Source organism: Hemitrygon akajei, chromosome 2 (genome assembly GCF_048418815.1).
Source record: "Hemitrygon akajei chromosome 2, sHemAka1.3, whole genome shotgun sequence".
Classification (NCBI taxonomy): Eukaryota; Metazoa; Chordata; class Chondrichthyes; order Myliobatiformes; family Dasyatidae; genus Hemitrygon; species Hemitrygon akajei.
This window is the reverse complement of record NC_133125.1, coordinates 11,434,804-11,449,274: the sequence shown is the minus strand read 5'-3', so window position 1 is coordinate 11,449,274 and position 14,471 is coordinate 11,434,804. Positions and strand designations below refer to the sequence as shown.

Sequence of the window (14,471 nt, the reverse complement as noted above, 5' to 3'; positions counted from 1 at the left end):
GCAACGAAGGTCCTCCATCCCAGATGGTGTTCAGGGCTTCCTTCATCGTGTCGGTAGCTTCCTCTCGGTTTTCACTACTGTCAGTCATGCAAGTCCCAGCTGGAGACTCAGGAATACCGTTGCACTCAGATGTAGAAGGATTCTTCACTGCTGTTTCTGTGGCAGTTTTGTTTTACCAGTCGGGGTTGTTAGCCCTGAGCTGAACCCCCAAACCTGGAAGACCGGTGGACCTCTCCTTTGATCTATTTAGCAAGGGTGACCCTACCAAGAGCCAAAGCATAAAGCCCTGACTACAGCCAACATTGCTCTCCGGGTCATCGAGGCACACAAACATGCAAACCCAAAGGCTGGGGCCCTCTTGGAGAAAATGCCAGCAATGAACACCAATCAATGTGTAGAACAGTACAATGCAGCACAGTAAAGGCCCTTCAGCCAACAATATTGTACCAACCCTTTAGCCTACTCCAGGACTGATCTAACTCTTCCCTCCATAAGAACCTTCTGCTTTTATCTCATGCAACATTGAACATAGTACATGGAACATTACAGCCTTTCGGCTCACAATGTTGGGCTGAAACTTTAACCTACTCTAAAATCAATCTAACCTTCCTCTCCGACATAGACCTTCAATTTTCTCTCTCCATATGCCTATCAAGGAGTTTCTTACCACCACCTCTGACAGGGCATTTCACTTACCTACTACTCTCTGAGTAAAATCTTACTTCTGATATCTCCCCCTCCCCAGATACTTTCATCTGATTACCTTAATACTATGCTTCCATGTATTTGCCATTTCCACGCTGGGGGAAGAAAATCTTTCTATGCCTTTTATCATCTTATGCATCTCTATCAAATCACCTCTCATCCTCCTTCACTCCAGAAAGAAAAGCCCTACCTCTCTCAACCTATCATTATAAGACATGCTCTCTAATTCAGACAGCATTGTTGTAAACCTCCTCTGCACCAACTCTAAATCCTCCACATCCTTCCTATAATGAGGCAACCAGAAATTCCCTGCAGAAACCATTTCATAATTGTAGAGGCCAGTTTCAAAAATAGAATATAGAACACAGAGTATTGTGCTGACCTTTTAACCTACTCTCAGATCAATCTAACACTTCCTTTCCACATAGCCCTCCATTGTTTCTTCATCCATGTGCCTATCTACAAGTCTCTTAAATGTTCCTAATGTATCTCCCTCTACTACCACCCCGGCAATATGTTCCATGCACTCTCCACTCTCTCTGTGAAAAACCTACCTGTGACATCACCACCTCCAGACTTTCCTCCAATCATGTTCAAGCTGTGCATTGAAATTGTCACATAAGATGATATTAGAAATCGAATTTTAGGCATCATTTTTTGACTTTTCAACTCACTGGGGTGAGTTGCTTCACATGAACTACATTGCTTCTATGCTGATAGGATCTTCAACTGTGGTCTAGTGGGATGTCTCCCTAACCATCCATCCACCTTGACAGGAGAGAGAGCCACTTATGCAGTCAGGCCAATGCAGTATTGGAAGTAGAATTGGTTTATTATTGTCATACATATCGAGATACAGTGACAAGCTTATCTTGCACACCGTTCATACAGATCAGATCATCACACAGCACTTTGAAGTAGAAGAAGGTAAACCAGGAACAATGCAGAATAAAGTGTAAAAGCTACAGAGAGAGTGCAGTGCAGGTAAACGATAAAGTATAAGATCATAACAAGGTATCAGGAACACTTTGGGAACAGCTTCTTCCCTTCTGCCATCAGATTTCTGAATGATCCCTGAATCCATGAATACTGCCTCACAGTTCTGCTCTCTTCTTGCACTATTTATGAATTTATTGTCTATTCTTATTGCGATTGATGGTAATTTTTGCGTATTGCACTGCACTACTGCTGCCAAGTAACAAATTTCATGATGGATTTCTGCCTGAGGCTCCTGATAGAAAATGCGCAGTCAATCATGCAGATTTGGATTCAGATTCGCCTCGCTTATAACATGCGTATCGAAACATATAGTGAATTGCATTGTTCGCGTTAACAACCTAAGCTGCAATGCGGGCAGCCTGCAAGTGCCGCCGCACAGCCTGGTACCAAAGTACAGTACTCTGCAAAAGCATTAGCCACATCTATACATAGCTAGGGTGCACAGTACTGTATTCATCAATGTGGAGCGGAGAGCGAGTTTGTAAATCTGGTGGAAGCACCGGATGTTGCGAATGGTGAGGGTGGAGTGCCATCACCCAGGTCATGCCTTGTTCTCGTTGCTACCATCAAGAAGGAGGTGAAGAAGCTTGAAGGCACACACTCAATGTTTCAGGAACTGCTTCTTCCCCTCTGCCATCAGATTTCTCAATGGACAATGAACCCCTGGACACTACCTCACTACTTTTTTATTTCTATTTTTGCACACCTTATTTAATTCAAATATTTTGTGTTTATATTCTTAATGTAATTGACATGTTTTCCTCTGTTATTATGCATTGTAATGCACTGCTGCCATAAAGACAAACTTCATGACATAGCCCAGTAATATTAAACCTGATTCTGATTGGTCTGTAGCTTACTGAGTTTTTACCTGTGTAGTATTCTGAAGAGTTCCTTAAGGTTGTTAGGGTAGTGGGGATAAGCTCCTACTACCTATTAACTCCTCCTAATGGTGTGTGTCTCAAATAGCCTCTGACAACCAAGTCCAGCTCCTGGTATTCACTTGTGGCTTAGAAGGGGCAAAGGCAAGTTATGGGTGCCTTAAAGCCAGTCAGTCTGGGCAGATGGGGCTCATCAACCATGGCTGGCAGCTCATCTAGGAGAAGGAAATCTCTGATCTCAAATCTCCGCAGCCTTTGGCTATACCCACTCACGTGGAAGGCTTCGGGTGTAAACTCCAATGAAGAATCTGGAGTCCCTAAGGCAGTCCTATGTTGAGATGGTTATAGGCGAATCCTGCGTCCCCGCTGGTGCCAGACTGTATTGGTCTCTGCCGTTCATTGGGATTCATCAGCTGCATGGAGAGAGGTAGCCTGCTACATGGGCAGCAGCTTGCTCTCCATATCGTACCACCCTGGCTTGCATATCACAGGCAGGAGGGGCACAATATCCATGGCCAACCCTGACAAACAGAGTGCATCAAGATAAGTACTTTGAAGCTGTGGCCATTGACAGAAATTGGCTCAGGAATGGGATAAACAATGAATTTCAGGTCAGTAATCCATAAATAAAGGGGTGTCTCAATTATTTATCAAGTTCAAAGCTGAAAGTAAATTTTATTATCAAAGTACATGTGTACCCCCACATACAAGCTTGAGATTCATTTTCCTGCGGGCATACTCAACAATCTATAGAGTAGTAACAATAACAGGATCAATGAAAAACCAACCAGAGGGCAAGAAGACAACAAACTGCGCAAATATGAATAAATAGCAATAAATAACAAGAACATGAAATAAGAAGAAAAAGTCCCTTTGTCACAAGGACATGGCTGGGGACAAACCCAGGTGCAGGACACAGGCACTGAGGCAGAGTCGTTAGGCGTTAGCACCACTGCGAACGGAGAGCCAGTATCTCGGAGAGTCTTTATACAGAGACGAGGTTCACGTAGAGAATCCAGGAGACGATGCAGAACTTAGAACTGCCAGTCCTAAATAACCATGAAACAAGGTTACTCATACAAGAGTTGACAAACGAACTGGCAGTTCCTTGTTGTGATTCCAGGGTTTTTATCCTGCAGTTACTGATGGGAGGCAGGTGTGTGTAATTTGCTGAACTGGGAACGACTGGAAATCAGGCAAGGGGGATTAGGGCCCAATTAAAGAGGTAATGGGGAATTGCCAGATGGGGCCATGACAGCCCTTAAAGTGAGATCATTGGTTGTAGGAACATCTCATTGGATGGGCAAGTAAGTGTCCAGAAAGGGATAGGACCTCTGGTGAAGGGGCCTGTCATGCCCATTCTGAGGCAGCTCACTCACCTTTGGTCCCCACCGGACACTCAGCTCTTATACGTGGCTCCAAATAACCACTTTCATGTGACAGTGGCCACACCCTGGTACACTGCTCGACAACAGGCTAAACCAGGTGAGGGTAGTCGGCAGCCTCATACTCTGGAGAGATAGGAACACCTCTGTCCTAGCAGGCGTAGTCAGCTCCGGCAGTCTGGGCAAATGAGATCTACAGTGAAATCTAACAGTCAGGAAGGTGGTTCTGTAACACTCCATGGAGAGCAAAGGGCTTGACAAGGCAGAGGAGGTGTCATTCACTGCAACCAAGGAAGATCCCAATTGGTGACACTCGTTCATACCACTGGATGTCACTCTGGTGCTTCCCACTCCCTCCTTCACATATGCCATGAAATTTGATTTTTTTGTGGCAGCATACAGTGCTATACATAAAATTACTACAGTACTGTGCTGAAGACTTAAGCTCTCTAGTGATATATATGTGCTGAACACTTTTGTGCAGTAAAAGGATGGAATCAACATCCATTTAAACAATCTAATGATTTTTTATTAATTTCCTCCTAAACAAATGGACTGTCTTACAACTCCCCATTGGACAACTTCATTACACATTCACTCAATCTGTTTCTGACTCTTTGCAGACTCCTTGTGTTCTCTCACAACTTGCTTTTCTCCCTACCTGTGTACATTTTAGCACCATACACTCAATCCTTTCATCTCATGAGAATGGCCCTGGGAATGAAAGGGTTAATGTACGTGGAGGTTTAGAGGCTCTGGTCCTGTACTTTGCTGGTGTTTAGAAAGGTAAGGGAGGTGGTGGGAGGGATCTTATTGAATATTAAGGCCACTGGGGGAGGATGTTTCTGTAGTGGGTGAGTCTACAATCAGAGTGCGCGGCCTCAGAATGCAAGGATGTCCCTTTAGAATAGAGATAAGGTGGAGTTTCTTTAGGCATAGGTGGTGAATCTGTCGAATTTATTGTCACAGATGGCTGTGAGGGCCAAATCACTGGGTATTTTTAAAGCAGAGGTTGATAGATCCTTGATGAATAGGAGTGTCAAATGTTTCAAGGAGAAGATAGTAGAAGAGCTTTGAGATGGATAGTAGATCAGCCATGATGGAATTGGACTCGATGGGCCAAATGACCTAAGTCTGCTCCTATATTTTATGGCCTGTGGTCTTATCTACTCCATTAATGTAGCTCGTAAATAATTGAGACTATAACATTGGTAACCATGGCACCTCATTAACTATGGGTTGCCAACCGTCAATCCCAATTTTGAGCCAATCCTCTATCAATGCCAATATCGTCAAGTATTTACATAGGAGCAACAGACCAGGCATTTTAACTTGCTGGGAAAGTTATGAAAACAATAATCAGGAACAGAATTACAATCCAAGATGTTGGCCATTGATATAACTTTTGCATTTCACTGTATGTTTTGATATTTCGGTGTACATGTGACAAGTAAAGCAAATCTCTTGAAATGACTGCTAACTCTGTTCCTGATGACTGTTTTTGGAACTTCCCCATTATCCTGCGACAAATAAAACTAATTATAATCATTCCTTCATTATCAATGAATCGCAAACCTCGAATCCCTGTCCCAATAACACCATGGAAACACATGCAGCAAACAGCTTGCCACACCCCAAGAAAGATTCTGAGCCATCTTCTCCAGTACTATTTACAAAAGGCAAAAATTACCAACAATACCCAGATTAAACTGTATGTTCCAAGAAAAGTATGATTTGCTTTTTTGTTATCACAAACAATTTTTCAATAACTGTCAGGAATAATGAGCTCAAGATGATTGGTGACAATTTTACTGGCAATTAGTTTGGCCATCTGGAAGTTTGCAGAAGTTATTACATTGCTGGGTCATGTTCAAATTTATATCTGTATCCCATAAAGAAACTACGGCAGTCTAGAGGCTTATAAGTGCCCAGGCTTTCCTTCATAGTGTGTAGAAAGTTAACTCTCTACCCAGGAAATAAAGGCAGAAATATGTATTTCACTCATTGTCACTGCAAAGTGTTAATATTGTAAAAAAAAAGTTGACAAAATGTAGAGAGAGAGGGACAGAGAGGGAGAATGAGAGAGAGAGAGTGTGTGTGAGAGAGAAAAAAAACAGAGAGAGGGGGGTGAGAGAGGGGAGAGAGAGCGAGAGAAACAGAGGGAGACAGGCAGAGGGAGAGAGAGGGACAGAGAGAGGGGGAGAGAGCAAGAGAGAGAGAGAAGGACTGAGAGAGAGAGACAGGGCAAGAGAGGGGGCGAGACAGGGGGAGAGAGAGGGAGAGAGAGACAGAGATAGAGAGATGGGGGAGGGACAGAGGAGAGAGAGAGTGAGGCAGAGATGGCCGGGAGAGAGAAAGATGGGGAGAGAGTGAGATGGAAAGGGGTGAGAAGGAGGGAAGAGGGACAGAGAGGGGAAGGGAGAAGGAGGAGGGGGAAGGGAGAAGGAGAGTGAGGCGGAGACAGAAAGAGATGGGTAGGGAGAGAGAAAGAGGGAAAAAGAGTGGGAGAGAGGGGTGTTGGTTGAAGGGAGAGAAAGAGAGAAAGGGGGAGAGTGGGAGAGAGGGGGAGAAAGAGAGGGGAGAGAGAGGGAGCAAGAGAGAGAGGGGAGAGAGAGAGAGAGAGAGAAGGAACATGCAAAAGCTGTGAAATACAGAACAGCAAAAACCCAGCATCTGAAACAGTATTAGTTTACCTGAAACCTGATAGGTTATAAGCTAATGAAAGGCATAGCTATAGAGTGGGCAGACAGTATAATTTTTCCCAGGGTCAAAATGTCTATTAAGCAAGGGCGTGCATTTAAGTTGAGAAGGGGGTAAGTTCAAAAGTGATGGACGAGGCACATTGTTATCGAACTGGTGGGTGTCTGAAGCAGAGTGTTGGGGAAGGCAAGTATGGTGGAGATATTCAAGTGGATCTTCAGACAAGCACATAAGTACAGAGAATGGAGGGAGATGGACATGGTGCAGGCAGAAGGGATTAGTTTGGTTAGGCATTTAATTACTAGGTTAAATAGTTCAGCACAACATCATGGGCTGGAGGGTGTGCGGCTGTGCTGTACTGTTTTCTGTTCTAAAGAGAGACAAACTGATTAATAATTGCATTTGGACACACTGCTGACCTCTGAACTCAGTTTCAAAACCAACATTTCCAGGTAACTTGCTATCTGTATTCAGAGAACATAGAACATTACAGCTTAGTACAGGCCCTCGGCCTACGATGTTGTGCCGACCCTTTAACCAACTCTAAGATCAATCTTATGGTGATTGGAAGAAAGTATAGGGGTGATGCCAGAGGTACATTTTTTTTCACATAGAGGGTGGTGGGTGCGTGGAACAACTTGCCAGAGGCAGTGGTAGAGGCAGATGCATTAGAGACATTAAGGAACTCTTAGAGAGGCACATCAATGATAAAAAAAAATGGAGGGCTCTGTAGGAGGGAAGGGTTAGATTGATTTTAGAGTAGGTTAAAAGGTTAGCACAATATCGTGGGCTAGAGAGCAGGTATTGTGCCATAATGTTCTACGTGCTATGCTTTAAGCTCAGTGGCTCTGTCAGCTGAAAAACTTCAATGCGAGCGGGAAGGTAACTTGCTTTCATTACAAATGACCAACAATTTTTATTTATCTTCACCTTTCTGGAAAAAAATTGGGCTGTAGGTCCTATAGCTGTCTGAACTGTCTTAATTGCCTTTGTTTTATACAGTGATTTTTACTTAAATTTATTGTTTCCATTTTAACAATTTTATTTGCTTTTGAGTACTTACATCATATTTAATAGTTTTAAAAATTCTCTGAATGTCAATGTGATTTAAAATCCATGAAAACTCACTTAAACATATCAATGCCCCCTGCATTGCAGGTTCCTTGGCTTTAACCAAGCTCCTTAACAAGTTATGGTTCATAGGGAAATGGCAGGCATATCTATACCTTATTGTTTATCACTAAAGTTCCTTGCTCATGTAAATTATTATCAATTATTTCAAGTTCAAGTTCAAGTTTTATTGTCATTCAACCATACGTGAATATCCAAGAATATGGCCAAATGAAACAGCGTTACTCTGGGGCCAAGGTGCAAATGCAGTACTGTAGCAACAGTCACACACAGCACAAGGCACATATAAGACAACAGTAAAATACCGTCGCACACAAAAAAGTATCTAATCCAAGTCCCTGAGTCCGTGAATGTTGCAGCAGTCTTCAGTTGAATACAATACATCTTGTCTTCTGCTGAGAGAACACCAGTGGGCAGCACCAAGTCCAGCATGGACTCCACCCCTCACCACCTCTGGCACTCCGACACCTCTCTCCTGGGTGGCTGCAAATAGGTGATACCCTGGTTTGAGGCCTAGTCCTTGCTAAGACCAATTACAGATCAATTTAGATGCACATTCTACCTTAAAACTTGTGGACGAAAATGGACAGTCAACATTTCATGTGCTGGGGGTGGTGGAAGAGGCAAATACATTGGGAACATTTAAGAAAGTCTTAGATGATTGAAAAATGCAGGGCTATGTGGGAGAGAAGAGTTAGATTGATCTTGGAGTAGGTTAAAAGGTCAGCACAACGTTATGTGCCGAAGGGTTTGTACTGTGCCACACTGTTCTATGTTCTCCCATCACCCCACCTCCCCCATCCACCTTCCTCTTCACCTGGTCTCACCTATCACCTGCCAGACTGTACTCCTTCCCCTCACCCTACCCTCTTATTCTGGCTTCTGTCCCCTTCCTTTCCACGTCTTGATAAAGGTTCATGGCCCAAAACATCAACTCTTCTTCCCCTGCATAGATGCTGCCTGACTTGCTGAGTTTTGTTTATGGTTATGGTGCAAACTATTGTGGCTGGTGTTGATTGACCCAACCAAGGCTCAAAAGCTTGGTATGGTTGTTCTGTGAGTTCAAGGCACCAGCCGGAAGATTGTGGGGTGACCTTCAGGAAGGAACGGGAAACAGCAGAAATCCCCAGTGAAATGATGAAAATATCATTTATCATGATGTATGAATCATCAACTCTTCTCCTGAACTTGTACTGATTGATAAATATTTTGCAAGTATTTTAAACCCTGTCTCCCCTAATAAACCACTCAAATGGTAACATAGTTTTCTGATAATTCATTACCATTATAAATCACACCCGGAATGCCTCAAAAGTTATTTTTCATCACATTGAAAGTTTAATTTTAAACTGAATATTTTAATACTAAATATTTATTCTAAATATACAAATTATAAATAACAAATCTGACAATGACCAGCTGTGTGTGATTTTGTATTAAAATATCCATAAAAAATGTTTAAAACCCAGTCGGTTATAACTGCAGATCTTGCTTTGAGCTCCATGTAACACCCCTCTTGTCTCATTGATCAATTCTTATAGTAATGTAGCAGTTCATGTAATGCTTTACAGTGCTAGCAATCCGGGTTCAATTCTTGCCGCTGTCTGTAAGGAGTTTGTACGTTTTCCCCGTGACAGTGTGGGTTTCCTCCGGGTGCTCTGGTTTCCTCTCACTTCCCACACATGGCTAGAGTTAGTAAGTTGTGTACATGCTATGTTAGCGCTAGAAGCGTGGTGAAACTTGTGGGCTGCCCCCAGCACATCCTCAGAATGTGTTGTTTCCTGACACAAAAGTCAAATTTCACTGCATGCTTTGATGCACATGTGACAAATAAAGTTAATCCGTCTTTATAAAATCTATCTCCATCTGTCTTAGAAAATTCCTGTAAACCATGGATCAGTAATTTATATTATCATCCACATCCGAAACAAAATAAAAGATTATTCTTTATGAGCTCAGATATACAGCATTACACTTCAACCATCAGGCTCCTGAAGCAGTGTGGATAACTTCACTCACCTCAGCACTGATCTGATTCCACGACCTACAGACTCACTTTGAAGGACTCTACAACACAGGCTCTCAGTATTATTTATTTATTTGCATATTTTCTTCTTTTGCACACCGGTTGTTTGTCAGTCTTTGTGTGTAGATTTTCACTGACTCTATTGAATTTCCGTGTTCTACTATGATTTGCCTGCAAGAAAATTAACCTCAGGGTAGTATGTGCCGACATAAACATACTTCGATAATAAATTTACTTTGCACTTCAAGATTGATTAAGATTCAACATTGATTAATGTAATTTCCAGTACAGAAGTGTAAAAGAGAACAAAGTAATTGTTACTCTGAATCTGATGCACTTAAAAAAACAATAAGATAAAGAATAAAGAAAATAATGATGAAACTATAAATACATAAGATAGCTTATATACACAGTTTGAGTGTGTGTCCATAAAGAGACGCTAGGCACAGGAGTGACTGTACATAAGGCGATTGACAGGAACTGATAAAGTAGTGGTGGCTGGGAGTGTGGAGGAGTGGTTAGTGTGTGGAGGTGTTGATCAGCCTTGCTGCTTGGAGAAGGTAACTGCTTTCGTGGCTGATGGTCCTGGTGTGGATGCTATGTAGCCTCCTCCCGGATGGGAGTGGCCTAATAGTTCATGAACAGGGTGGGTGGGATGTTACTGGCCTTCTTCTGGCAGCTTTCTGTATATTTGTGCTTGATGGTGGGAAGGCTGGTGCCAGTGATGTGTTGGGCAGTTTGACTGCCCATTGTAGACCCTTCCTGTCCGCCACAGTGGTTTCCGTACCAGGCAGTGATGCAGCTTGTCAGGATGGTCTTTACTGCACATCGGTAGAATGACGTGAGTATTGATGTGCATAGTCCAGCTCTCATCAGCCTCCACAAAAAGAAGAGGTGTTGGTGAGCTTTCCGGACTGTGTAGAATGTATTCTGGGGTCATGAGAGTTTGTGTGTAATGTGCAGTCCCAGGAGTTTTAACTGTTTGCAGTTTTTACTGCTGTGCTGAGGTTGTAAAAGAGAGTGTGAGAGGTGCCAGTTCTCCTGAAATCAATAACCACCTCCTTTGTCTTGCTGACAATTGATGAAGAGATTATTGGCCCGGCACCAGGCCTTGAGCTCTTCCACCTCCTCTCTGTAGGCCATCTCATCGTTGTTGGTGATGAGCCCCACCACTGTCATGTCGTCAGCGAACTTGACGATGTGGTTACTCGGGTGTTTGGCTGTGCAGTCATGTGTGAGTAGAGTGTACAGCGAGGGGCTCAGCACTCAGCCCGGGGGGGGGGGGGGGGGGAAGCCATATTTGGATGATGGGGAGGGAGGAACGGTTGTGCATCCCAACTGTTTGAGATGTGTTCATTGGTAAGTCCAACCCTCAGTTGCACAGTGTACTGGTGTTCCTACTTGGAAATGTTGATGAGTGGAGTGGGAGTACACTGAGATGCTCGCGCTGTCTGAGACTGTCTATGTAAACAAATCAAAAGATAAGATTAGCTTTATTTGTCATATATACATACGCATGTATCAAATGAAATCAGCGAGGATTGTGCTAGGGGCATGCCCACAACTTATTAACCTGTATCTCTTTGGGATGTGGGAGGAAACTAGAGTACCCAGAGGAAGTTCTTCAGTAATCTTCCTGATAATAACCAGTAATCACTTTACTAACTTGGCTTACCAACATACTCACTCTTCATATATCTTGTTTTGCAGTATGACTATGTTCCCGGTATTGGCTAACGGAGGATCGATACCGAAAGTTGAACAAGTCCAGATATTAGAAAACCTACAGCACAATACAGGCCCTTCGGCCCACAAAGTTGGGCCAAACATGTCCCTACCTCAGTAATTACTAGGCTTACCTATAGCCCTCTATTTCACTAAGCTCCATGTACCTATCTAAAAGCCTCTTAAAAGACCCTATCGTATCTGCCTCCACCACCGTTGCCTTCAGCCTATTCCACACACTCACCACTCTGTGAGTAAAAAACTTACCCCTGACATCTCCTCTGTACCTATTCCCCAGCACCTTAAACCTGTGTCCTCTTGTGGCAACTATTTCAGCTCTGGGGAAAAGCCTCTGACTATCCACACGATCAATGCCTCTCATCATCTTATACACCTCCATCAGCCCGATGGCATAAGACTGGAGGCCCAGAGGCACGGAGGGCTGTCCTGGAGTTAGAGGACTGTCCGTGTATGTCGGGAGGGAGGAAAGGGACTCATTTTATTGTTACTTTGTTGCTTGTTGTGTTCCAATTGTCATGTTTTGTGCTGTTCTGCTGAGCATTGTGGGCGCCAGAATGTGAAGTAACACTTGTGGGCTGCCCCCAGCACATTTTTAAGTTGTGTTGGTTGACAATGAAAACAATGCCTTTCATTGCTTGCTTCAATGCACATTTGACAAATAAATTTGAATCTGAATCTAAAAGTATGTGGAGAGTGCTATAACATTTACTGAGAGATAAGGAAGTTTTTGCCTCTTTCCTTCCTGATGTCTTGGACGTTTAAAAGCTCAGCAGTTTGCAGGACACAGTTAGTGTGTTGTTTTACTTTGAGCAGAACAAGCTTCTATTAATTATAAATATCTCTCAGTACAAAATGACTTGCCATTCATCAGGATACATCAACTTGGTCCAGGTACCTGAACAGCTTAATCAGGTCAACCACTTCCTTCCTGAACTGTGACTATTTCTATCTCTGTAAACAGTATTTACTCACTCTGCAGATCCCATTCAACACTGACAGACTAGACTTTACTGCCTAGTTTTCCATCTCATCACTCCCTGCTGAGTCTGTGGAAACCGGGCCTGTTCAAAGGTCTAAAAGCTCAAAAGTTAGCGATTCTGATAGGTCGTGTTGAAGGGGGAAGAATGGCGAGGGCTAATTAACAGTGAATAGGGAGGTGGATTGTGTGGCAATGTGGAAACAGTGAACTGTGGACAAAGTCTAGAAGTGGTGACATGGAATGCAGAAGTGACAACTTCCAAGTGTCAGCAACTTCATCAGTTGTGTTATAGCGTGCATCTGTTATAATAGAGAACTGGATTTACTGTGAGACTTGTGGATTATCATTTGTTTCTGTAATGACCTAGTCTGGTATTTAATTAAGTTGTTCTGTCTGGACCATAGAACAGTATAGCACAGTACACACACACACACGCACAATGTTGTGCCAATGCTTTAACCAGCTCCAAGGCCAGTCTAACCCTTCTCTCCCGTATGCCCTCCATTTTGACTTCATCCATGTGCCTACTAGCCTCTTTAAAGCCCCTAATATATCTGCCCCTATCACCAACCCTGGCAGTGCGTTTCATGTACTCACCACTCTCTATGTAAAAAACCTACTTCTGACATCCCCTTTATAAAGGATATAGAATGGGTCAAGTGACCATGTAGGAGGTGCCGGGACACAGCACATGGGCTGGATTTGATGCTGCTACCCCCCACCCCCCCAGTGTTCGCTCAGCAGGGTCTGGATTATATACATATATATTTTGTGGGACTGTAGTTTACTGATATCTACAGTGGTGCTAGAAAGTTTGTGAACCCTGCAGGATATTCTCTATTTCTGCATAAGTATGATCTAAAAGGTGATCAGATCTTCACGCAACTGCTAAAACTAGATAAAAAGAACCCAATTAAATAAATGTCACAAGAACATTTATTAATTGAGAAATGTTCATTTATTTATTGAGAAAAATGATCTAATCCAATATTACATGTCTTTGTTGGAAAAAGTATGTGGACCTTTACTTTCAGTAACTGGTGTGACCCCCAGTAACTTCAACCAAATACTTCCAGTAACCATTATCATTTCTGCACATCAGCTTGGACAAATTTTAGGCATTCCTCCTTACAAAACTGCTTCAACTCTGGGATGTTGGTGGTCTTTCTTTCATAAACTGCTTGCTTCAGGTCCTTCCACAACATTTCTATAGGATTAAGTTCAGGACTTTGACTCAGCCATTCCCAAACACTAATTTTCTTCTTTTTAAACCATTCTGTTGTTGCCTTACTCTTGTCTTTCAGATCATTGTCTTGTTGCATCATCCAACTTCTATTAAGCTTCAGGTGATGGACTGCTACCCTGACATTCTCCTGTAAAATGTTGTACTACAATTTTGGATTAATTGTTTCCTCAACCTTTGCAACCTGTGCAGGCCTGAGGTAGCAAAGCAGCCCTAACCCATGATGCTCCTTTCACCATGCTTCACAGCTAGGATGAGGTTTTGCTGTTGGTGTGCAGTGCCCTTTTCCCTCCAAACCTAGCAATGTGTATTTCTGCCAAAAAGTTCAACTTTTGCCTCATCTGTCTACAGAATGTTGCCTCAGAAGTGCTGTAGAGCACCCAGGTGGTCTTCTGGAAACTTGAGATGTGCAGCTATGTTTTGTATTGGAGAGCAGTGGTTTCTTCCGTGGTGTCCTTCCATGACCACTGTTCTTGTTTAGTGTTTTTCTTATAGTGGTCACATGAACAGAGACCTTCGGCAAGTTCTAGAGATTTCTGCAGGTCTTTTGCTGTTACACTTGGGTTCTTTTTCACCTCCTTCAGCATTGCATGTTGTGCTCTTGGTGTGATCTTTGCAGGATGCCCATTCCTAGGGAGAGTAGCAACAGTACAGAGTTCCTCCATTTGTAGACAGC

At 43.0% G+C, this 14,471-nt stretch overlaps 1 protein-coding gene across 2 annotated transcripts in view; it reads right to left on the bottom strand.

Annotated features, from left to right (window-relative positions):
• LOC140739075 (hyaluronan and proteoglycan link protein 1-like) overlaps nt 1-14,471 on the bottom strand; it is a 117,762-nt gene that overhangs the window by 59,498 nt on the left and 43,793 nt on the right. The window contains exon 2 of one of the 2 annotated variants that reach the window (XM_073067031.1): nt 9,821-9,998. The exons of the other annotated variant lie outside the window; for it this stretch is intronic. The gene's annotated coding sequence lies outside the window, so the exon portion shown is untranslated. The remainder of the gene's footprint in view (nt 1-9,820; nt 9,999-14,471) is intronic. 2 annotated transcript variants of the gene reach the window in all.